This window comes from Sparus aurata, chromosome 18, assembly GCF_900880675.1.
Source record: "Sparus aurata chromosome 18, fSpaAur1.1, whole genome shotgun sequence".
In the NCBI taxonomy this organism is placed as follows: Eukaryota; Metazoa; Chordata; class Actinopteri; order Spariformes; family Sparidae; genus Sparus; species Sparus aurata.
This window is the reverse complement of record NC_044204.1, coordinates 31,853,941-31,876,724: the sequence shown is the minus strand read 5'-3', so window position 1 is coordinate 31,876,724 and position 22,784 is coordinate 31,853,941.

Here is a 22,784-nt window from a genome sequence, read left to right as displayed (position 1 = left end):
AAAGGCTGAAATGGTCTGAGGAATAAAAACCGGGCTTTGACAACAATTCAAGCGATTCCAGTATTTAATAGGTAGAAGGCTCGCTGATTGTGACCAGAGTGAAATGCGACTCGCGCGCTTGGCGACCGAAAAGCGAGGAGCAAGAAATGTGGAGAAGTGTTGGCTCAGTTAGCGACAATAACGGATCGCTTAGCAAATTCTAATCAACGTTTGGGAGCGAGAATCATAGAAATACTTTGCTTTGTGCCGTGGCTGATCCCGTTAGAGGGAGCATAACCGAACATGTCATCTCCTTCTGTTACTCATTTTCTTTACAAACAACTTCTGCTGCACGGAGTGATTGTGTTTGACTTGTTGAATTTGTGATTCATTGCGAGCATTTTTTTTCTCACGCTGGGAAAAATGCCACATAAAAAAAACAAAAAACAAACGTTGAACAGCTTCGTCTGTAAGTCTCATTCCCAAGTCGTCAGATAACGAAGCTCTGGGTTTCCCAGCTTTTTAAAAACTGACGCTTTGGGATTGTTGGAGAGGTCGGCCGCCATCCAAAAGCATCTACAGGTCAGAGACCTCAAGAATAAAGGTGAAAAAAGTTACAAACGGACCCTATAAATGAAACCATTTCTTTCGTGTAGCTGCTAATAACTCATAGGCCATCTGAAATCTGACACCTGCACACTGTTTTATATTTCTAAACAAGCGAGAGAGCGGCGCTAGAGAATGTGCGGAAAGTCACGTACTTTGCACTCTGGACTTTTGGACTGTTGTTTATCTTGTCCTCTCCATGTCGTGATCTTACACTGTATTTAATTTCATGTACTGGTCTTTGTCTATCTGTGTTGTAATTCTGTCTCTTGCTATTTATTATCTTGTGTGTTGTGTCATTGGTTGTGTGCTTCTTAATACCTGGCTGCAACTTAATTTCCCCCCGTGGGATAATAAATTTGACTTGACCTGAGTCCTTTACAAAGTAATCCACAGTCCAGCAACGTTAAACAACTTCAGCGAGTCATCCACAGGATTGAAAAGGCAACCAAAGTTATTAGTACTGAACTTTAGGGGAATCCCGTCAATTTTTAACCTTGCCGCAACTTTTGCATGTTTTGGCGTGTGTGACGTATACTCATTATACTCATTTAACTCAGCGTTAAATAAATCAACATATGGTGTATGTGAAACTAAATATAATAGCCTACAAAACATTCACATGCCAGAAGAAATATGCCTCTCAACTCGAGAGGAAAAAGTCAAAATTATTGTTGTTTCTGCCTATCGTTGTTTTATTGTTGTTGGCTTGGCATGTCACGACATGTTTCATGCCTTTTTTCAAAGAAAAATAAAATAAAATTTATATTATGTAGTTCTTTTTTAAATAAAAAAATATTTCATGTTATTGGTCAAAATTGTAGTTTGTAAATTGAATAGTTAAACTACAAAGAATGACCCAAAAAGTAGTTGAATTACTTGACGCAGCACACAATACGAATGTAGTTTAACCACTACCAAGTTACAGCAAATTGTAGTTAAGCTATGTAGTTCAACTACATGTAGTTGACGTCTCCCCAACACTGCGTGTAAATGATGTTTCGGAATCGTTCCAGTTGATCGCCTCAGCCGGCAGCCGCTCGAGGAGGAGCCTCGCTCGGAAATCATCGGCCGCGACTTGAAAATAAATTCTTGCTGGCAGTTGCTCCTAGCAAAGTCCAAAGTCCGACTCCCGGCTCACGTTTCCACCGTCGTCTCTCGTGAGACTTCTGCTTGAGCAAGACTTGTGTTTCTGTAATGAATAACAACCTCAGCAGCCAGCCGGCGTCAAAACCAAACGCTTGGACGTAGCGTTGACAGTTGTAGTCGTCCCGAAGGATTACATCGCAGCCACTGCAGCCATGTCGCGGCTGCCAGCGGGGGCGCTTTCGCAAAAACGTTGGTAAGTTTGAATCACCAAAACATGTAAAAATACTGGAATTCCCCTTTCAGTGAAGAATCTGAATATAAAGATGCAATTAAAATGACATTCATGCATTCATGACACTAAAAGCAATATTTAAAGTAATATTCAGCTCAGGTTACACGTTTAAAATCAATCCATGAGGAATATGAAAAACACGACTGTGATGTTGAAATCAAAACCGATCAGGTGAGTCCTTCTGGTAATGTGTCGGGTTGATATTTGGTGCCACAGAGACAGCTGACGGGATCTTCAGGACTCGGCGTCCTCGACCTAACAGCTCCCCCGAAGTCATGCTTGGAAAAAAAGCCTCTCTTCTGTTATTTATGAGAGCGCCGGGCGCCGGTTGCACATTGTCTAACAGCCTATAGCCACATGTTCTCTTTGCATCCATTTCCAGTTAGTAAGATTGGGGGGAATCATTCCAAGCCCTTTCTCATTTTCACAAGCGCGCGTAAACATACATCACACGCTGCTGCAGAGAGGAGGCAATTTAACGGCACCTGCCTGGATTTTCTCTCGCAAAAAAGGAGGAAATAAATAAATGTGACCAACTCGAGAGAGAGAGAGAAAAAGGAAAGTGGTGGAAAAGTTTAAATCATTCCTGACAACAGAGCTGAAGTAACAAGGAGGAAGGAGAGAGGGGCATAACAAGGGGGAAATTGAAAAATGAAGCCGTGCTTGTCAGCTTTAGTTCCTGGAGTATCCGCGGTGCAGAGTTGCAAGTTTTGATTGCTCGGAAACAATAAAAGCCGTCGCATCTTTTGTGTGCAGCTGCGGTGCCGCTTTCCCAACGTAATCTGTGCGGGAATGAAGGACCTCGCTGTGCTGACATCGGAGTCAAGAGGAAGTTGGCCTTAATCCAGAGTGGAACCAGTTCTCCTTCACTTTAAGGCTCTGCCGTTCGCTTTCCAAGCAATTAGCCTCCTCCTGTCACTCGCTGCTCTTAACAATGAATCATTACCTCCTTTCGTTAAGTGCAGTCACCTACCTCCCACCTAAGCGGAGGTATACGCCAATCACACCGTTGCCGGGAGCTGCTTTGATGAATCGTCATTACCGAGCGAGCGATTGTTTGCACAGGTTTCGCCACAATGGATGCTGCTCTGGGCAGTCGATGGAAGGGAGCTGGGAGGAGGTGAATCACGCTAACTGCTCACACCTGGGCCTGCCAATTATGCCAAGGACTCCGGCACTGACAGAACACCGGGCCGGACCGACAGAGAGAGACAATAACACAAAGGAATGATGTGTGAGAGAAAAAAAACAAACACATTAAAAACAGCCACGGGCGAGCGGCTTCAATTCCTGTTTGCTTTTTATTTTGGTTATTACCGCAGATGAAGATATCTCTTTACATCAGCTTCTTTCCGGCACAGGAACATCGGAATTGCAAAACGGGCTTCTAAGAAAATCAATAAATGTAAAAAAAAATAAATAAATGAAAAAATAAAGTGTCAGCGTGAGTCACTGAATCAAAGAGCAAGGCTTCTACCACACCAACCGCTGATATTTTTTAACAAGCAGAGAGAAATCCGCCGCTGAAGAGGCGACCGTGCTGGCTTCATTTCCCCCCCGACGGTAACGCTCCTTCTCTCTCTCGGTCTTACCATTTCATTCTTAACCGGCTGGATTTCAACTCATTTATATCTGTTGAAAGACATTTTTACAGCGAGGGGCGGAAAGTGAAAGTCGGTTTTTCTAACAAATAGAGCTTCGTTCAGCTCTCTTGAGATTTTCAGACAAAGCTTTGGTTGTTCTACAGTCGAGGCTCAAAACTAAGTCTGGGGACACACTGGAGGATTATCTAAAAGACATACACCCGTCTCGTCTCCCTGAGATTGAAGGAGGAAGCCCAGAGGGGAGGCTTGTTAGAAACATATGTTTTGCGAAAGTTACTTTCATGGTTGGAGAGGTTTAATTGTCTCAGTTTGAAATAAATAAATAAACCAAGCGTCGGATGTTTCTTTTAGAGCCTGTCAGGGTCAAAGTGACTCGCAAACTCGTCTTCACCAGCTTGAGTTGCAAAGTTGCCGGTGGCAGAGCTTTGAGCTTTTACCTTCCAGCTTCAAATTAAGACGCCATTAATACAAAACGACCCCCTGCCTCTCTCCCTTTGCATATACCTGCTTCAGGACAAATACTTGATTAACATGTTAATTAAAAATCAAGGAAGGTAAAGTAAGACAAACCATGCTCAGTGTCCCGGAGGAGAAAAGTTCATGCTGACTCAGTGAGAATCACCATTAGGGAGTGACTATAAGCCCTTCTTTTCTTCTTCATCTCTTCTCAAATAAAATACATTTGCTGAAACTCAACCTTGAAGTTGCTTTAAAGTTGAACATTGTTTGATATTAATTTGCATGTCCTGAATTTTAGTCACAAAGTTACGCACTTTTCTGTCAAGTTGCAAGATTTTCTCGGCATTTCGTTCTTACCTCACACGGCAACATCACAGTAAAATCTGACAAAGTGGCTCAACTTTTAAAATGTAGTGTGCAGGACTAACCTCCTAACGGTCGCAGGAACTACTCGGCCCGAGTTCGTTAAAGATCTCAGGGTTGTGTCAAATATGAGTGTGTTCATTTTAAAAGTCAGTCTTTATGCTCACTTTTATCAAAAAGAGTTTGGAGTGTAGTTGGTTTGATACCTACGTGATAATCTGTTCTACATGGCGACAAAAACAAGCAATGTGAGAAATACAACAGTTGACGTACAACCAAATGGCTTGAATACTTGTTTGCTTGCATGCATTTCTGCAAACCATGGAGGTGTTGAAAGTTTGCAGTTCTTTTCGTTGCAACTTAAATTCATGTTTTATGTTGTGACAAGGCTGTGCTTATGTTCTGGTGAGGGTTAGGTACAAAATAAAACTTGGTTACTGTTTCGGAAAACAAACATGGCCGGAAAATAACCTTGAAAATAACCTGAGGTGCCCATTACAAACATAAAGCCTTTATTTCAGGTCTCTAACCTGCAGTCATTAGAAATGTCAGTGTGGTACGTAGCCTATGACACGTACATATGTGAACACATCTGTCGTTTGCAGAATTGTTAACCGCCAACATTTTTTTATTTTGGCCCAGCGCAGTCAGGGTTTTTGCATTTCTGCTTCAACTGGGCTACCTGCCTGAGCATTTGTCCAATGGAGCACTTGTCCTTGCAGTAGTATCGAAGAATCACCACTAACGAAGTGGCTCCTCTAATTCGGTTACAAACAGGCATTTACCCTTTTAGCTAGTAATTAAAAAGCTTTTATTGTGAAGCAGCATTACAGGAAATGCTGCATTTTTATTAGCAGTCACCAATATCAACTCCCAAAACAGCTGAAGGAGAACACGATGAATTAGTCAAACGCAGCAGATGTTTGAGAAAAACTGGAGAGGCCTTGAAAAAAACGCGTTGGCTGCAGCTCGTCAGGAGGCAGGGCAGGCTCGGCCCGACTCCGGAGCAGGTCCATCACAGGCGCAGCCCGGCTCAACTCTGCACAGTAGAACCGGTGCAGGAAAAGCAAACGGGCCCTGCTTGGTTTGACTCGGCCAACACTTGCTGATGGAAAAACGCCATAGGCTAAACGAAAAATTACAGTCAGGAAACTTTTGGGTCTGACTGAAACCGACAGGTAGAAACTCACAACTTTGACATATAAACACAGGAGCCGGGCGAGAAGCGAGGCAACACCTGCTGTTGTGGGCATTTCTTCAGCTCCCAGTCTGAACTACACCGCTTCTTTGTTGAAGCCTCGAGAGTAGTAGAGCGGGAGAGCTTCAGAAAAGGTTCTACCATAACAAGGGTCATCAGAGTATTCTCAGTTGCATCCTGTGTGAAATCCTGCCGCCGCGCACCGTAACGTGTTGCAGTGTTGTTTTCTGTATCTGCTACAATTAAAACGATCTTCTAGCCGGAGGGCAATCGCACCATCTATCAGGGCCTCTAACCTCTGGTGCAAGATGCCTGCTGGGAGCCCAGAGACCCTTTTAGCTTTAGTAGTAATTTATGTGCATCGCGTTGGTAGCTTTAAAGGCCGGCTCGTGCCTTAATCATGATTTGTAGCTTGAATGCATATTTAAACTGCAGCTTTATCTTTTTGTGAGAAACCGTGCACCATCCATCTCCCTGGATAACATATAGCCTGTCCGTGGTAAAAAAAAAAAAAAAAACATCAGTATGCAGTGCAATTGTTTCTTCTTTGTTGTAAAGTTTTTTTTTAATGATTATCTCACAGCTGGAGAAACACTGGAGATATCAGACTCAGATATCCCGCACGGGTTAATGTCTTCGCTCTGATCCGGTCGGCGTCATTTCAGTCGGAACATAAATAAAGATGACCTGTAGCCATTAACGCCGGCCGAGTCGTCTCGCGATTTGTTCAGCGCCGTCGCCACGAGAATAAGCGACGGGGCCGCTCTTTCGCCTTTAACATTCCCGTGTTTCTCCTCTCACCCGTTACCCTGCTGCAGTCATCCCTCTCCTCAGCAGCCCAGCAGTAGCTTCAAGCAAACCATTAATTATTCATTGTTTGAAACGGACACATTGAATACGAATTCCTCACACTGCCCTGCACATCATCCAGGCTGATTGCTCAACCTGAGCTCATTAACATTATTGGGTGGGCAATATGTCTGCAATATTAAAGGGATTGATTGGGTTTTTTTGAAGTTGGGGCTGTATGAGGTCCTCAGCTGTAGACACACGCAGGAGGAAGAGGTATGAAGTTTAGCCATCTGATAAAAACCATATCAGTTTTAGTGTTTAGCGTATATTAAGAATAATTTCACCGCTTCATCGTGCCATTAGACGTTCCTCTCTGATGGGAAACTAAGGCCGCGTTATTGCTCTCTTCAAAGGCACCAGACTCCTTTGACATAAACACTAATTAAGCCTTACAGAAAACACGAGTTGGTAGTCTACCGCCGTCTTGATCAGTAACGTGTGTGTGTTATTAGCTGTGGTTTCATCTGATTGACAAGCAAGATTGAAGCAACCTTTTTGAAATGTTACAGAAGATGAATAAAAAGCCAATCAGGCATGATTTCACTGCCAATAAAGACGGCTACGCAAGGTGCACTTTTGTTCAAGGATGTCGGCGCAGGCTTCATCCAGCGTGGAGTTTATAAAGAGAGTAGAAGTGGTGGAAGCAAACCCGAATGAAAACCAACTGTTTGCCAACCAGCAATAGACCTCAAAGAAGAAGAATACGGCGAAGAAGATGATGAAGGTGAAGATGAAGAAGAAGAAGAAGAAGAAGACCAAGACGACTACAAAGAATAAGAAGACAAACAAGAAGAAGACGATGATGATGACAGAGAAGACAAAGAAGTTGACGATGATGACAAAGAAGAAGAAGAAGTCAAGGGGGATGATGGAGAAGATGAAGAAGAAGACCAAGACGACTACAAACAATAAGAAGCAGATGGACAAGAAGAAGACAACGACAATGATGACAAAGAAGAAGACGACAAAGAAGGGGACGATGAAGATGATGATGACGACAACGACAAAGAAGACGAACAAGAAGAAGACAACGATGATGAAGACAACGACAATGATGACAAAGAAGAAGACAACGACGATGAAGACAACGACAATGATGACAAAGAAGAAGACAACGACGATGAAGACAACGACAATGATGACAAAGAAGAAGACAACGATGATAACGACGAACAAGAAAAAAATGAGGATGAAGACAAAGAAGACAAGACAACGACAACAACAACAAAGAAGAAGACAAGAAGATGAAGACAACAAAGAAGAAGACGTAGTAGATGACGACAACGACAAAGAAGAAGAAGAAGACGTTAACTCGACAAAGAAGAAGACCATGATGAAGATTCTGATGTGATACCTGCACTTCTAACTGTACACAAATATATGTTGATGGAAACACGGCTCTTGTGTTATTGTTCAGATCCAAACTTACACTTTAAAAGTCCAAAGCCACAAAGTAAAAAGCACCATGTTCTGCCAGTCTGGTGTTTTTGGCGAGAAGCGATACGAATGCTTCAGTTTGTGGCTGCGAAGATCGATATTAATAAAAGCAATAAAAATACTCTAAATATAGCGATCATCTTGCTGCTGCACCTGTCCGCAGCAGGACATTGCTTAGCGTCCATGCCGGTACCCCTGTCTACTGTCCCAGGTTGGACTGTCAGCACCGAAGTTAGAAGAAGTGGGGACGGTGCAGTGAAACAGTGACGGCTACATCATTGATCTATCATGGCCGATAGTTTATCAGTTAACCACTCGCCCCAAACAAATAACTGCAGCGCGGTCAGAAAGTATTTGCTGACGGTTGCATGTTCATTAGACTGTAGACTCTCGGCCAGAAGTGAATTTGAGATGAGTGTCAAGATTGGCATCATCCACTGGAACAAGCACAGAAATAGACTTGGCATTGTGTGAGAGCAGCCGCGTGCTCTCAGCCAACCCATGTTATTATTAACTTTATAGACTTTTCTTTGGTTTGAACACCAGCAAGTTGCAGCAAGTGTGTGTGTGGACACAATTTAGATTTGGCTGCTGGATTTGTAAATGGGGAGCCGGCTCCAGCTCAGCCTGAACCGGTCAGGAGCATCTGTTCTCAACATCTGATATGTGACCAGCTCAGCTCATCCAGACCGGGAATCTTTGGCTCAGCCTTCAGGGGGAAAAAGTTAATTTTAAACAAACTTAAACTCTTCTTCGTCTAGTTTCCTCATTCTTATGCTTAACACACAACTGCCCCTCTTTGGACTGCAGCGTGTGTCAGAACAGCTCCAACTACATCCAACTAATTACTTTTTTATATTATTTTTAACCATTCAGGGGCGACGCAGCAGCTTGTAAACACAACATATTATTACCTTATAAAGTTTATGTGGCACATGTGTTTGCAATAGTTGCCCACCTACATGTCAGGCCAGTGGTGTGCACAAAGAGGGGCCATCCCTCCTCGTGGCCTAGTTGTTGAAAAACACGCGCTAAAGTGCCCTCTTGAGAGCCAAAACGTGTGCTAAAGTGCCCTCTTGGGAGCCAAGACGCGTGCTAAATGCCCTCTTGGTTGGCAAAACACCTTAAACTGTCCCCTTGGCTGGTTAAAACATGATACACTTCCCTCTTTGGTGGCAAAAACACATGCTTAAGTGCCCTCTTGGGAGCCAAGACGTGTGCTAAAGTGCCCTCTTGGTTGATAAAACACATTAAACTGTCCCCTTGGCTGGTTAAAACATGATAAACTTCCCTCTTTGGTGGCAAAAACGCATGCCCTCTTGGGAGCCAAGACATGTGCTTAAGTGCCCTCTTGGTTGGCAAAACACATTAAACTGTCCCCTTGGCTGGTTAAAACATGATAAACTTCCCTCTTTGGTGGCAAAAACACATGCTTAAGTGCCCTCTTGGGAGCCAAGACGTGTGCTAAAGTGCCCTCTTGGTTGATAAAACACATTAAACTGTCCCCTTGGCTGGTTAAAACATGATAAACTTCCCTCTTTGGTGGCAAAAACGCATGCTAAAGTGTCCTCTTGGGAGCCAAGACGTGTGCTTAAGTGCCCTCTTGGTTGGCAAAACACATTAAACTGTCCCCTTGGCTGGTTAAAACATGATAAACTTCCCTCTTTGGTGGCAAAAACGCACGCTAAAGTGCCCTCTTGGGAGCCAAGACGCGTGCTAAAGTGCCCTCTTGGTTGGCAAAACACATTAAACTGTCCCCTTGGCTGGTTAAATCATGATAAACTTCCCTCTTTGGTGGCAAAAACGCACGCTAAAGTGCCCTTCTTTTTGCCCTCCCCTTTAAAAAGTCTGTGCAGGCTGAAACAATAAATAACGGTTTAACAGTTAGGATAATAAACTATTTACTAAAGCAGGTAAATTGTTTTAATTGAGCTGCTGGGGACAGATTTTGAAACTTGCTGTTTCAACCGTCTCCAGCCTTAATGCTACACTTAGCTAGCTGGCCAGCAGCTCCAGCTATTTACTCCATAAACATGAGAGTGGTGTTGATCTTCTCCAGCTCTTGGCGAGACAGAGAATAAACGTTTGTCTTTAATATCTCCAGCCACAGTCGCTGTTTACCTGAACGTTCCCTTTTATTCATCCCCTGAACATTGCACAGGACAAACAGCACATATTTCTTTCCTGACATGTCTCCATGTTGCTGCATGCGACCTTTGGTCTTCAAATAATGTGTTAAATCTCTGTATTATGATTCGCTCCATAGTTGTACCTACAGGAGGGTTAATGCAATTGACCTCATTCGGATGTTTTTTTCTGCTTTCCAGAAATACTAAACAATATGAAACTTAGTCATGACAGCGGGAACGATCTGATCTGTGCTGCAGAAATCACTCTCTGTAGACGTTTGGTCTTTCTGCATACGGTAATTTGTGGTGTGAAGTATTATGTAACAATCTGCTTACCATCAAAAGACCATATCATGTTCACATGGTCAGCGTCTCTGCGACCTTCCCGATATCTGACTCTCGGATGACTCTTAATGCCCCGAATATCAGAACACCTGAAACCTGCAAATCTGAGGCATCACAAAGCGAGGGGCATTTTCACCGACTGCAGATGGGCGAGTCAAACCGCAGACATTTTGACAGCTGCTCAAAGCAAAGGCAACAACTTCCTCTCACATTCCTCTCCAAATTAAATTGAAGGCTGGGCTAAAGAAGAAAAGATTCATGGCTTTGGAATATGCAGAATAACATATACAGTCTTTTTATTCCCACAGACTTTCATGTTCCCCTCCAGTGACCTCACAATCAATTTGAAAAACCTCAAAAAGCCTCCGAGTAAATTGCGAGTTTACAAGACAAAGCATGAGTAATAACTGATTCCTGCCAGCTGAGAGAGGCGAAGCTGTGTGCCGACATCTGAAACTTATCGTGGACTGGGATTCATTTTTTGTGAAACGAGAGGTTTCGAAATGTAAATGTGCTGATGACGGCACAGAAATATGCCACTAAGTAGAAGTATAATGCAGCATTTCCTTTTGTAATTTTATTTGCGTGTGAGTCATTGTTCCTGTTTATATTGATTTCGACTAACCACAGAAGATGGTCGTTTCCTTGCATATTTCCACTCATTATTTCACAAACCAATGCTTCTATCACAGCGTCACGACCGTCTTTACAAACACAACAAAGAAAGTAAGATGTCATGTCATTTGTCACTTGGATGAGCATTAAGTCTCCACCCAGACCCAAAAGCATTCAGTTTTTTTCCCCTTTCTCCAGTCCTGCTTCTGTGTTGTATCCATAACCTGACAAGATAATAACCTATATTTGCAACAGTGTTGACATGACAGACTACTCAGACATTACTCAATACGGGCAGGATACAATAACACAGATCCTGCTCTCCCAAGTGCAATATGAATTTCTTCTTGCATCAGCACAAAAATTCTTTTTGCACACAGACGGGAAGAGACACACGAACACATCCTCGGGCGGTCGCTCTGTCAGCAAAAGGTGACAACAGGTGTTCTTGTCCCAGTGCAGCGGCGGTGCTGGGACAGCTGGGGTCCAAGCATCAGGTCAAAAGGTTATGTGACTAATATGACCCTTCCTGAAGACTTTCTTTAAGCCTCTTAGGATAGTACGATAGCCTCAAGGATCAATTCCAATACAGCCCTCGCTCTGACCTCTTGGCCCTTCTCCCCCGAGGGGTGGGTGTCCCAATTTTGCTGGGGATGGAGGCAAACGTCAAAGATAGAGGTACGTTTTGAATGAATTGTGAGCATCGTGGCTTTTCTATGTCCGTCAGATAAATGGTAAATGTATTGCGATGGCATCAGGATTGCCAAAGACATCCCCACAGCTGGAAACGTCCGATCGCTCACATCTGTTCACATAAACGCCATTGACGGCTGATGACTAATGGGGAGGGGGGTATTGAAGTGTTGTTCCATTTCGTAGCGGGATATAACAACCACCGCGCCTTTCAACTCTGTTCTGAAGGGCGAGACGGAATTTGAAAACGAAGGGTAGGGGTAAAAATCTGAAGTGGGATTGAGTCTGAGAATAGAAAATGTAGCAGAGGCACCAAAGTTTCCGCGTAACCAGAGATGTTTTTAAGTGTCAAGCAGACATAAACATTCAGAAAGTGTTCATGAAGCTATATGCTGTTTGGTTGCTGCGAGGGAACAACAGCAGCCTTTCCCCTCGCAGACCTAAACACTTGCGGTATGTTGATACTTTCGGTCTCTCACACGTTTGACACATGACAGTCTGTTGGAAAGCAGCTCTATTTCGAGCTATTATCACAAGTTCCAACGCGATAATTGGAGAAAAAGAAAACTTTCAGACGGAGCGCTCATTAATGCAACGTGTAAAGACTCTGCTGCAGTCTGTTCCCGTCGTTTAATCCCAGGAATCTAATTCGGAGTGAGAGGTCCCGACCCTCTGAATGACCCGAGCTCATGATGAGCACCGGTCCGTTGTTGTTTGCTCGCCCGCCTGTTGTGTAGCCGAGCAGTCTGCTCGTCTCAGTCTGGCCCGGTCGACTGATGGATTTCCAAACCCTGCATCAGCCAAAGCTATTAAGTGGTCTGCTGGAGCGAAATGGCTTTACCGTTGCTGAGGTGCTGCAGTTGGCTCAGTAATTCCTGCCTGCTATTGTCTCAGACCTCTGTGACTAAGTTAATTTCTTGCCAGACAAGCACAAACGCGTATATGCTGACACACACACACACACGGCAAATAACAAGCAGGAAATACAGTGAATCCCATTCCTAACAACGTCTTTTGTTCCCCCTCATTATCGGCGCAGAATTCAGACGGAGGAGGTGACCCACGCCGAATGAATTCCCCTCAGAGAGGCTTCTTCTTCTTCCTCAGCTGCACCTCTCCTGCTGTAAACGCTTCTTTTTTATTATGAATCTGCTGCAGGCCTCATCCATCATGTGCTTGAAATCTCCAAGCTCGTGATTTTTTATTTATTTATTTATTTTTTATTGTTATTGTTGATTTTTGATTACTGTATTCCGCTCCCACTTCCTGCAGCAGTAAATATGATCTGATGGTTCAGCGGCGTCGTGCCTCGTGACTTCATATCAAAGAGGCGTGGAAAATGTAACGCTCCTCTGATCCCTCTTCAGTACTTGCTCTACCTGCCTCTACATTATTCATGGTCATATTTAAGTCTTAGCAGATAAAGCCGGTCTTTACATTCACGGTGACAGGCGGGATTGGCACGGGGGAATCCTGGCCCTCTGTGATTTAAGTGCCTGACATGGTTGGCCAAACACAAGGACTGGATTTCGCAGCACAGAACACAGTGAATGCAGTTATATCCCGTAAGACCTTGTGCACACACGAGGGACCCGCAGCAACAGTGATGAGACGAGAGAAAAAGACAACTCTGATGTTCCAACAACGAGCCTCTGAAATGAAAATAGCGTCGCTTCTGTTGGTGGCAAAACAAACTCGTATTAAATAAATGTGTTTTGAAGGACAAACCGCTCCGTGTTAAAAGATTCGCTGTGAAGATGCTGATGGAAACAAAGCAGACGAGAGCGGCGAGATGTCGACATGTCGACATTCAGACAACTCAGAAGTCATTGCTACAGTATAACCGTACCCATAACTCATCATCTTGATGGCCGCTGTGACAAGCGCGGCTGATGACTGTCTTTTGCCCGTCTCCTGCGTCATCTAGAGATTCAGACTCCCGCCTATTTGTTCTGCTACTTTGCGCCATATTGACATCGTGCCCACACTTCACTGAATCACCAGAACAAATGTTCGCTGAGTACGTTTCTGCAAAACCACGAAGAAGTTCAAAATGCACGCTTCTTCATGTCGCAGCTTTACGTTTATTCGGACTGGATTTTTCGATTCCTCTCGTGTTAGAACGCTGCGCCCATGGTCCGGTTTGTTTTAGGCACAAAAACCACTTTGTCGGTTTCAGGAAAGCATCAAGGTTTGGCTGATCACAGATGGAGATGGTTCCCACTTCTCATGAAAAAAGAGCTGGTTGCCACAAAAACAGGTGGAAATGTCCCCAGGTGTCCTTAAAAAAATCCGCCCGCTGTGACTCAAACTGTGGGCGGCTGTTTGGCAGCCTTATCGGCTTGCAGAAACGTTAACTGCTGCTTTCGATACAGATTTATTGTCAACATCTGCGGAATATGTCGGATATAAAAACGAATGTACACAACGGGTGAAGGGCAGAATTTCTCCAGTGCACTCGCTTTGTCCTTTCTCTCTCTCACTCTGTCTTTCAACGGAGGTAAAGGAAAAACCCTACCATCATCTTTACTGATAATTATCAAATACCGTTAGAACAGGCCGGCAGCAGCTGTGTGGACATACACAGTGAGCCACAGCAGTTCAGCAAAACATGCAGTATAAATGTCTTTGCCGTACAACCAAAACAGTGAGCTGAAAGATGCTAAGATCCCTCGCAGTGACAAATGTTAGAAGAAACGGGTTAAAAAAGAAAGATTGACTCTATCCTGGTGGCTTTCTGCAGGTTGGGCGAGTTGAAATAACATGAAAAAGAAAGATTCCCAGGTTCAACAAACAAAAGCACCTTACACAGATTCAGCAATAAACAAAAGATAGAAATTCAATTTGTCGCAAAGTTCTCAAATCTGCCCTGAGTCAACCCAATTCCCAAACAAATCAAAGCCTCTCTGAAGAAGAAAACAAACCCAATATCAAAAAAAAATCCATGAAAAAAACAAAAAACGAACACATTCCACTTCTTTGCTCGGTAAATAAAAAAACTTTTTAATCCACATCCACAGGAGGGAGGGAGGGAGAAAAAAAAAAATCTATATTTAATATTTAAATATGTTTTCTAGCACCATATAATCAAAAAATAATGAGCGTCTCGGCACTTTTTCAGAAACAGATCCAGCAGGATTTGTCTGAAGGTGATGGGGGGGGGGGGTGTTTCAGAGTTGTGGGTCACGTACTGTCTCTGGTTCTGTCCCATCCATTGTGGTGAGTGGGGTCTGACTGCAGTGCTGCTCTGTCTGGGGGCCTTATCTGACTGTGGAGCACCGAGCTCTGTGCTGCTGTCTCTATTGGCATGGTGATAGAGGGAAGGCCTGCCTGCCCAGATAAACCCTCCCTCTGTTCTCCCCTGCAGCCCGCTGGGCCTCCTGTTTGCTGCAGGCGTCCCAGAAAATGCTCCCACAACCATTAGACATAAACTCGTCTGCTGGTGACAAGTGGACCTCCATGACTGGGGAAGATAAACGATGGAGAGGGGGGAGAAATAGGAGGCAGTGGGTGAACAGGTATGGAGGGAATGGTAAAATTGATAGAGTCATAACGAAAAATTGGCATTTTTACCCAGTAATTTAGTTTAGTATTGAGTCTAAAAATCCTATTAGTTGTGACCACAAGTACATTTTTCGGTCTGTCGCGAAACTTCCTTAAACTTTTCTGCACACGTGCGATCACGTAACTTAAGGATGGAGTTGTGGAGTGAATAAACAAACGTTATGTTTACATTCAAAAAGAAACACCGTGTCCTCGAGGTCTAACTAACATTTAAAGGGCATTTCCGTGCTCATTTAACATTTGCAAATGTGTTGATTCTGGCGACCGCCGTTGAAAAAAGCGTAACGAGCACCGCCGTCGTGACTGAGGCAGAATAAATAGCACTTGCTTTTAAAGCAGCCGACTTGCAGTTGTTCACACACTTGTATCATTGGAGGATACCACCAGACAAAAAAACTCACGGACCACCTTGTGTTCACATCCCAGCATCCGCTAAAAACAATCGGCCTACCTCAACAGTGAATTACAAATCAGAGCCTAATTAGTTGACGGTCTTACAGTCTACTCACTGAGACATCAGTGAAGCAGTGTTGGAGAATTTTACACTCACATGTCGGTCTACGGTTTTCTTTTTGTACATAAATCATAAAACCGTCACAAATATGTTAAGCAGGCAGCGTCGCCAAAGGGTCACAAAACCTTCGGTTATGGACGCAGGATAGGCGAGCCATCATCGCCCGTCATGCGTACGCATCATCGTACAGCAGCTGAAAAAGAAAATAATTGGAATTCTATATTCCAAGTGCAACTCTGCAGCCCACTGGTTATCGTCTGACATCAATTTGGCTCCTTATTTATTTTCTAGCTGTTTATTCAATAACCGTTCTCACAATAATCAGACTGTAAACAATGTCCAGTTCACGGATGACAATTATTTTTCGACAGCAAGTCATGTTTGTGCATTCTTTCCCCCGAACCGCCTGTCATTCATACGCACGGCCAGCACAGATCCACGCGAGATATCCCAAGTCGTATCCTGTATGAGCAAATACTCTGAAGCGATCTTTTATCAAGGTTCTGCAAATATGCACTGAAAACGAATGAAAATATCTGCCTGTGAGGAATTTCTCACTTGGTGTTATCTCGGCTTGCAACAAACGTCCCGGTGTGGAAATAACATTTGCACCGTAATTGTATTTATTCAGACCGAATGATAGAACTGAGTCATAGGTAGGAACAATATTTTAAGTCCCGGTAACAGTCTACATTCTGTTATGACAGATGACCGTCTGTGATGTAATGAAGAAAGACGGGCTGAGGTGAGATGGAGGCTGTACGGGGCCGATAAAGGGATCCCCCGGAGTTCAGGACGGAGGATGGAACAGAAGGTGAATCCTAATCAGCGTCTTTCACGAGACTCAAACTGAGCCGTCAGATTATTAGATCCTCCTTCACGCCAATTATACATCTCCAACATGTCCAGCATCACATGACGTCTGTAGGTTGTATTAATCAGAGGAAAAAATGATTGATTTTCAGGTGTATGGCAGCTCCGGCTCCTCTCAAGCGGCTCCGGTGTGTTCAAGTATGACAACAAAATGATGTAACGGGGCAACATCTCAGCTCGACGATCGCACGGTGAAGCACATCCTCATGACGGGAGGAATACATCGAGGATTGGGGGATTTCCATATAATCACGGGTTGACGTGTCTTGTAAAATGTTTCTCTCTTATTCCTCAACCAATAGGGTATTTTCTCCAGGGGTGATACAGCTTTTAATTTCAGAGAGACGTCTGATTTCCATTTTAATGTGATAGATTCTGCGAGCACCGTAGCGTGGCTATTTTTAAGTAAGTTTAGTTAATTAACCCAGCAAGACAAATCTCCAGATCGCATATATAATCTCTCTAAACAGATGTAGAATCTATTGGCAAGGGGCAGGACGCAGGTAAACACACACCTGGCTATCGTCTGATGATGACGGGTTAGCCAAAATGTCATCTGGACAGTTAGCAGCACACAGGAGGATGAGGAGGAAGTCTCGAAACATTTGCCGTTGCACCCGGAGGCTAAATCGATGAACTAACACCTGAGTTAAAACATGCAAGGTTTCAGGTTTCCGTATTGAAGCCTCTCTAATAAACTCTGTTTTGCACAAAAACGTCTCAAAACGAGACAAAGTACCTTATCACCAAGCGCAGACACTGTGGGTAATCTGTCAACAACGGGCCTGCGACCTTTTGGGATTAAAAACTATAATAGATGCAATCACAATCAGCAGTCTAATCAGTTAAAAGGTCAAGAGGAGCAAAACCCTTTCGAGATAAAAGAGATTCGGTGAGTTGTGACTTGCAACAAAGTAAAGAAAGAAAAACTCCCAGCTATGCACGGATTCTACACGACGCACCGACTTTGACATCGACTGTCTCGCCTCGTCGTTTGGTGCCCTCATGGTTATTTTCCCATGTTCCAAAACAAACATTTTTGAGAGGGAATTAATCATCTGTTCATCAAAAGCGCAGCCTCGTTACAGTCTGCCAGGGACCTGTGCCATCTGTGGACAATCTGAGGTCACTATGAATGTGGAGAAAAACATCCACTTCAGCGCCACGGTGCCGTGCCAGACAGGGAGGAGGACAGTGAACTGGCAGATCAGACGACCCGGCCCTGCCAGCCTGTCGGCCTATTTATACCCAGGACAATAATTTGCACCAGGACTGCTCAGTGCCATTGACAAGGAGATCCAGAGGAGGCAGGCTGTGTGATGTTACCATGGTGAAGAAAAAACGTCTTCAAATAGGGATTCCAATAATGACCTGCCGTGTTTTCCCACAGGAGCAAACCAGCGACAGTGATTTCTCCCTTGGCTTGCCGCGGGGGGACATTAATGATGTTCACACATGATATTCCATGATTATAATAAGGGATGCACGGAAAGCCGGCCAGGAAAGTTTACTCACGTCCATACAACCCATACAGTGGTGTATCTGTGACTACATGTGTGTCGGTCATAGTGGTATGACGGTCCACATCACAGAGCGAACCGTGTCACGGTGACATCCTGGCACCCATGACAACACCATCTGTTCGCAGGTTGGATATTTCATTCTGCGGTCGGCGAGGACAATAAACACAGGATATTTTCAAGAGCAGTCCCTGAAAATGGCACCAAAGGCGGCGGCAAAAGTACGCTTGTAATGCACGAGAAAACGCTGAGTGCTTCTATTAAACTATACAGGATAATCGGAAGGTAAAGATCTTTAGGCTTGTAGCGTCATGTTAAGAAAAAAGAAAAAAAAAAAACGGCTGCTGAGCACTAATCTCACGGCCGCACCGACACGCGGGAATCGACAGAGGTAATGGACCGAACCAAATGTAGCCTGGTTATAACTGTGGATGTGTCGTATTATATTGAGTGGAAGAAGTAAACAACGCGTCTTTTCTTTTAAGTGAACTTACTGGAGGTCAGCCAGCGCCACCGACACACTGTTAGAGACTGCTAAACACACACACACATACACTCGTAGTAAGTGTTTATGTCTTTTATTATATAGGCTGTAATTTCTGTGTATGAATGTGTTATCTTTCTGTCCGTGGTTAAAAAAGTATCTCAGCACATTCACCCAAGTTTTATCCATAAATTGTCAGTAGACACGTGTTTTGCTTAAACCAGTATATCATGATAAAGTAGATGTTGACTACACTGATGTAATTTTCTATAGGATAATGACACCATTTGGATTTAGATTTGTTCCCTATAAACCTCGCCTTAACTCTGCTGTTCTGTCTGCGACCGGGCTCGTAATCCCTCAGGCTTTTACATCTCCGCCATACAACAAAATGTTAGAATGGACTCGTGTTTTGACCTGTGTTGTTGTTAATATCGGCTACACTGACAACAAAAAGGAAATGATTCATATAAACATCTTCATCAACCTTGTATAAATAAGTCAAATAAATAAAAGATTCAGATAAATAAATGCAGAGCCAAATTAAAGCAGAAATATTCAATTTTATGCACCATTTTAAAAATTAATGAATGCCAACACTGACTTTTCAATTCTTATTTTGTGCATCTGATTGCATGTTGTATTTATTTTCCCATTTTGTTTTAGTTTTACTCAAGTCACTTCCTGTTTTATTTTGTAGACCTTCTTTCCACTTCCTGTCTTTGTCTTTTTTGGACCTTTTTCTGCCCCTGTGTATTAAAAGTCTGTATATTTCCTTCACTTTTCAGAAGACTTGTTTCTTGTGTTTTTTGTACCTTTGCTAGTTCGTCCTGATTGTGTTTTTCACTCTTTTGTTTTGTTGCCATCCTTTTCTCGCTTGCATTTTGCATTTTATTTTTAAAAAAAATAAACATCGTGTTTAATAAATGAGAAGAATTGAAACCATCAGCCATCCGGTTCAGTGTGGTGCTCGAGTTCATTTGAAACCTCAGCTCAAACCACAGAGTCAGTTACTGAACGTGGCACGGTGAGAGAGTGAAAAGGAGAGTATCCGCTGAAGCTTCTATTAGTCAGACTTTTTAATTAATAGACATCCTGTCCTTTGGCTCTCCTTTGAAAAGAGGAAAGGCTGGAGGTAGAAAAGGAGGCACAGGAGGCTAAAGACATTGTAATTAGTTATCGAGTGTAGGTGGGGCCGCGCTCCTGCGGACAATGTGGGCCGGCGTAACACGAGCGATTCACCGCATGGTGTGTGACATTCGCCTATTTGCTTTCTGTCACCTCCCAAGACACCCATGGCAGTTTTAGATAGTGTCAGGCTGTCTGGCTTTGGCTGTCCATCAACAACATTCTCGAGTCCAAATGTGGAAAACAGAGCTTAACCTTAAGATCAATGAAACCTTACACCTCTGTGATAATAAATCAATAGTTTTCTGCTGCTATATAGAGACCTTTTCCACTTCACAGACCTCACAGAGCCGACACAATCATTCCAACGCGTCTAAAATCCACAAGTAAAAAGTTCAAAGTTCCCCACGAGGCTGCACAGAGTGGTCTAATAGACCTGATTCCAGCAAAAGAGCAGCATATGTTCGCCTAAATTAATCTAAACACCGGCAATATTGCGCCGAGTGGAGCAGCAATGTGGCTGCGGGAACATTTTGGCAGCCGCGTTTGTTATGCAGAGAAGCGAAAGGGAGCTCAGTGTTGTTGAGCAGTGAGAACAGGTGGGAGGCTCGTATCTGTGTGCGCACACACATACACACACACGCACAGGTGCCATGCAAAAATAAGCATTCAGGTTGTGTGTGCGTGTGTGTGTGTGTGTGTGTGTGTGTGTGTGTGTGTGTGAAGGTACATGTGGATGCAGTTGTCTGCAGGTCCCTGAGGTGCACAAGTGTAAAGGAGAGAAATATGCGGTGTTGGCACAGTGGATGTGACTAATGCCTGATGCTTGGACACTCGTAAAGTTTCTTTTTCCCCTTTGGCTCAGTGCTGGGCGAGGATCAGAGGGACGAACCGCAGACGCCTCCAGACGAGTGAAAGGTAAGATTTTTGGATGTAACAGCTGTAAGTCCCGACAGCTAGTATTTATAGACAAAGACTCATCTGGACCTCCATAAAACTGGATTTATATTACACTATTTAAAGGATTCCACCGAAGAAGAAGGCAGTGCAGGCAGACCTACCCAAAGAATTGTGAATTGTAAAAACCCCAGATTATGACGAGAGCAAAAGAGGAAGTCAGGTGATGTCAGCGAGCCACAGAGTCACTTTGAAAAAGTCAGTTTTTAAAGCTGTTTAGCTTGGTAATTCTGACGTCAACTTTTAGAATTTACAGTGTAACAAATGTTGAAAGAACAGATAAAACATTGACTTGCAGACGGAGGCGTCAAACTATAAAACACTTCTGTGTGGCGATCTTTGGAGGACTTGTTCTGACACTCTTTGTGTTGCAACCTTACGCTTCTTACGGGTAAAATTTTCGATTTCATCTTGTGACCACACTTTGCGTATGCTCTGGTTTACGTTTGGACACAAAAGATCACATTTTGGCTTATAATACCCGTTTCGGTCCACAACAACATGGCTCGGAATGTCCCAGGGTCTCATTAAAAACACATGGTTTTGTCTGCCATGAAGACAGATGGATAAGTCCCACTTCCATTCAAAAATATTCATCCGTCCAGATATCCTCTCCATCGGGTGGAGGCGATGGTTGTCTGAGTCACACCACTGGATATTTTTAAAGAGACCTGCGGACATTCCAGCCTCCTTCAGGGCATCACAGCTGGTTAGCTGGACCACCTGCATCCATCGTGGTGAACCAAACAGGTATCTTACGGCAAACCACGATGTTTTCTTCTTCACCTTAACAAAGTGATTTTGCTTGTCTCACACACTAGAGCTGAGCTGTTGTATATATATATTAGAGCGGTCACATTTCTCTCAATGTGTTTTTTTCTTTTACGGGGGCTAAAATAAAAGATTAAACCTCAAACATTTTGCTTACAGCAGCCCAGGGATTGTTTGCACAGCCCGTACCGAGATCGGTCTGTTTATTCTTGAGGAACAAGGGGGATTTGGAGAAAAGGATGCGTGGACAGGCATGACGAATCAAAGAGATCGTTTCCTTGAGAGAGCCCTTCGAAACAGGTGCTTTGATTTTGACACAATAAAACTTTTTCTTCTTGAAAGAAAAGCTTGAAATTCCAGCCTGCGAGCAGAGGCTAGTGCTAATCTCGCTCAACAAACCTCAGCCTGATATGAAAGGCACGTTGGCTCGGGCCCCGTCGCAAGAGAGGTCCTTTTCAAAATCTCGGGGTCAATAAGAGGAGCTCTAATTGAAACAGTCCAAAAGATCTCGCCAGAGGGAGAAGTACCATGTTATTAGCTGATCTGGAGATAGACTTGTTGGCTTTTAAATTGAGAAGGAAAGGAGCCGACCTGATGCTAGATAATCCATTGTTCCCCCCTGGACACCAGACTGCCTGCTTGGCTTCATCCGCGGCCCGAATATAACCGGCGGGCCTGGTATCACCGGGCTGAATCAGATAGCAGGTGGAAATCAGAGTGGAAAACGCTCCCAGAGACGGCGCGAAGCATTCCACACTAATAACTTGACAGCTTTAATAGGTTAAAAATTGACAGCCACTCTTGCGGGGGGTCCCGAGGAATAAAATGCCCACTGGTAACTTGGCAGTAAAATAATACCCACTCTGTTACAGACGGGAGTGTGTGTCCCTCCTCCCAATGTCAAAGGAGATGAACATCTTACTTCTGTGCGTGCATGCGTGCATGCGTGCGCGTGTGCGTGTGGTCGAAGCGGTTTTCGAGAGGCTGCATCGACTTGTGATGATACATGAGAAACAAAGGCGAGAGGGGAGGGAGAGTCGAGCTGAGCTTGGCACAGATGGGACTCCAGCTCGTCGGACGTGAGACCTTTTCACCTTGAAATTCTCCCCAACGGAAGAAAAAAAAAAACGCTGCAAAACAGCCCCTCAGACGGGGCTGCGCGCGGTTGATTCACTCCAACTTCAATTTCCCTCCTTGCATCATCACGGCGTTGTCGATATAATATTGAAATGTATCCAGGGTAAAATTAGAGTGCGGAATTAATCAGTAACAAGCCAATACGCGGCTCCCTGATTCTATTTTCTGTACATAA